Here is a 3926-nt window from a genome sequence, read left to right as displayed (position 1 = left end):
ACCTGCTCACCTGTCTCTGGTCAGAAATTGATATAGAAAATGACCCCCTAAAATCTATGTGAAAATGTGGCTCCTTAAATTTCCCCAGAAGTTAAGTCTGGGGTGCCACATATATTACCAGAATTCGGGGTGCCAGACAATATCACCATATGCTTATTAATAATTTCCCAATATTAATAAGCTAAGAGTGTTCTTGCCTAATATTTAGAGAAGAATTCTACATACTGGCATAAATACACAAGGTAGCATGGTAAATTTTAGGCTTTTATTTAGTGAGAAAATGCATAGAAGAGTGAGAGTTTTATCTAATAGAGAGCGGGGTAAATCTGGGTTCATACCAAGTACAAGGAACTACCCACATGGAGGAGCACCTAGGCCAGGAAGCCTGGGGTGGCTGACTTGAAGGCCATGTCCCCTGGAGGTGCAGGGCTACAGCCAGCCCCTTCCTGGCTTGAGGCCAGGGCAAAGAAGAGGGGCAGACATACCCTGCCCCAGGCTTTTAATCCACTCTCAGAGGGAGTGGTTAATTAACCTGATTGGCTGGTGGGCACCCAGGTGTAGTCAGGTAGGGGCATGAGGTCACACAGGGGCCTGGCGAAGGTATCAGGTAGGACATGAGGTCACACAGGGGCAGGGTGAAGGCATGGTCTTCCAGCTCACAAACCGAATCGATTTTAACCTGTATGCCCTCCCCCCACTTCATTCCCCCCTCAGAGACTCCATCCCTTAATCCTAAGGGAAGTTGATGGACGTCGAATCGTCTCTTCTGTGACTGCTTCCTGCTTATGAGGGGCGTAGTGCAGGCCCTGCCTATCCAGGGTCTGGAAGTCTCTGCCTATCCTATCTAACAAATTTGTTTTGTGAGCTGGAATAGTCTCAGTCATTGCCAGTGTCTGTGTCTCCTGCATGGTCCGTTATTCCCAAAAGTTGAGTTCTGAAACATATAAGTTTGTTAATTAGTATAAACCAATCATAAGTAGGGTACCACTTAAGATGAAAACAACATATCTTACAGATTCTCAGATAGTGGGTTGTAATAGGGTACCCTTATGTAGATTATAAACCCATTTAGCTTGAGTACAGAGAATTATAATAGAAGAAACCATTAGGTAGCTTTATCATCAATAATCATTCCCAGAGATAATCAAGGAAGACAGGTACGGTATGTTTGCCTTAAGGTGACAAAAGCAAAAGCTTTACTTCTCCTTTTTGCTTTGAAGTACTTAAGGTTTCTGATTGGCTTATAGAAAGAGTCAGGCATGTCTTTTCACATGCACCTGTGAAGACTTAAGAGGTCTAAGTTTAATCCTAATTTCACAGAGGTAGTTTTGCTGAATAGCACCTGGTAAGATACCTTTTATTTAAAATGAAACTTATCTGAAGAAGATCTTCTTATGAATGGCTTTCTCAGGAATTTCTAATGTTAGAGTTTTTTTATGAAAACTCCTTGATTGCTTGCAACACCTTTTGCAGCTCCCCTGTCCAGCACAGTGTGTCTGTGTCAGGGGCTTTTTAAGCAAACATAAGGCTTAGAATCCAAATCTTGGAATCCATAACAACTTTTGCAGTTACCCTTTGCAGTACAGAGTCTGCATCAGGGCGTCTTTAAATCTATATATCAAAGCTTAGAATCCAAATCTTGGAATCCAAAGTCCACAGAATTTTGCCATTCTTAGAAATCTCGGCTGCCTTTTAATATCTGACCCTATGTTAAAACATATGATATAGGAATTTCACAGACATGTATCCAAGATCTTACATTTGAGGCACTTAATAAACTTTAAAGTAATACCTAAGAATACAGGCAATGGAGCTTGACACTTAGACATAACTAGAACTTATGATGCATAATATAACAAAGTAAATCATCGGGATCAAGTTTTACCATTAATGTTAATTCTGTAGTTCTTTTGAGAACAGAGGTTCTAACAAGGGTAGTTAGTACACAGTGACTCCTGTTGTTAATTTAATAATTCACACTCTTACATGTGACATCAGTTATCAGCTGAGGCTCTTGACATGAGCTGCCTAGGCCATGGAAGCCTTTTGAGTTTTACAAACTCCATCAGTATTCAGACAAGGCCATAAGCAAAGTGGAAGTTCTCTCCTCCCTCCAGAGATAAGTACATCCTTCTTTGATGGCCACTCTTTTCCACTGGGGTGTCATCCAGGGAGGTTTTCCACACAGGGACACTTTTGCATGAGTGTCCTGGTTTTCCATGCCTGAAATGGTCTTGTGGGCTTTTTAGCCAGACCAGAATGCCTTTAGGGCTGATTTTGAGGTCACTGAGTGCTACTTAAAGTGATTGTCACTCTATGAGTCTGCTGTATTTACTCCTTCCCATGTTGGAACATTTATTGCTCTTTAACTCTAGTAGTAGTAGTAGTAGTAGTAGTAGTAGTAGTAGTAGTAAATGCTTAATCCTATTCACATGATCACATTAACACTTAATCCCACCTATATGATCACTTTAAAACTTAAGATGTTACCATTAGCATCTAGCCCAAGGGGATTTGTGATCCCAAAGTAAGTTTTAAACTGTACCCTTTGAAGTAAGTTCATAGGAATTCATGCAGAGCTATACAGCTTTACAGTCTCTCTGTAGGACCTGAGAAAATAACAACAGACACAGCTCTTCACGAGCTTAATTATTCTGAAGCATTTTACATGAATACAGTGTATTAGCTGTAATTCCTTATCCCATCTAGTCAAAGGGCATCCCAATTGTCAAGTGTAGATCTTTCAGGGAATCTCCAAAGGAGTAGATGTAGAACTACTCATAGTTAAATCACCTTGTAACCTGGGGAGACAGGAGGTAAATAGGGCTAACCTTTGGCCCAGTTATATCTCCGATCATCTACCTTAACTGATCATCTGAAATCTCAGTGCTACTACGCCCACTATAGAGCTTAATGCATATATATCATACCAAGGAAATATAAACCACCCAGTCTGAGAAATGCCATTCCAGACTGTTAGAATCCCACTCCAGAGGCAAAAATAACAACCTGGAATAAGGGAGATCTGCTCTGAAGATAAAAATAACAGAGTAAAACAATGAAAATGTGATTAAATCCAACTTCAGAGGCAAAAATAACAAACTAGAATCAGTAGGATCCACTCCAAAGGTGAAAAATAACAAACTAAAATAATGAAAATATTTGAAATACATAGCTCTATTAACCAGAGATGTAGCATGTGGTGGACCATGGGGGCCGCCACCTTGGAGCAGAAGTACCACCCTCCACAAAAGGAAGTATAGCATCCTCTGTGTTTAAAGCTCATCCTCCCTGATGCTAACATGTTTCTAAGCAACCAGACCAATTCTCCAACTCGAAATCAGTAATTGAAAGCTTGTACGATAAGGCCCAGGGACAAAGAGAAATGTCTTAGGACTTTTTTTAGCTGCTGATACTAGTTAAAAACTTAACCTTAGAAAGGCACATAAATTGTCTTTGAAACACACTACAACCAATCTAGAACCCTTGGGAGTTTTTCCTCCATGTAAATCTGTTTTCTCTCTCTTATTACATTGCAGGAACAACAACACCAAAGTCCTTAAAGCCAGAAACCATGAAAGAAAGCAAATCAGTTCCTTCCTTTTGAAAACTACCAGCAACAAAAGAACAGAGAAAGAGAAGAAAAAAAAAATCTCGCTTTTCTTTTGAGCCATTGAGCTGCTCTTCCGCCCTCAGGGCAGGGTGGCTCTGGCCTCATTTCACATGGTCTACTATTGCACTATGATACTCTCCCTGCACTCATCTCAGGGGCATTGTGAAGGTAATAGGGCATGAGGTCACACCGGGGCATGGTGAAGGCATGGTCTTCCAGCTCACAAACCTAACCAACTTTAACCTGTACGTCTACCTGCTTCAAAATCACTAAAAGATCACTGTATTCTCTCAGACAAACCCTCCAGGTACGT

General features: G+C 40.8%; 1 long non-coding RNA gene across 1 annotated transcript in view; it reads right to left on the bottom strand.

Moving 5' to 3' along the window:
- Window positions 1-256: 256 nt before the first annotated feature.
- The window catches only part of LOC133772061 (uncharacterized), a 190058-nt gene continuing 186388 nt past the window's right edge, over window positions 257-3926 (bottom strand). The window contains exon 9 of the long non-coding RNA XR_009867684.1: window positions 257-934. This is a non-coding gene — a long non-coding RNA (uncharacterized LOC133772061). The remainder of the gene's footprint in view (window positions 935-3926) is intronic.

The sequence above is a fragment of the Lepus europaeus genome, chromosome 12 (genome assembly GCF_033115175.1).
Source record: "Lepus europaeus isolate LE1 chromosome 12, mLepTim1.pri, whole genome shotgun sequence".
In the NCBI taxonomy this organism is placed as follows: domain Eukaryota; kingdom Metazoa; phylum Chordata; class Mammalia; order Lagomorpha; family Leporidae; genus Lepus; species Lepus europaeus.
Note: the sequence above shows the minus strand (reverse complement) of the source record. Positions and strands in the feature narration are given on the sequence as shown.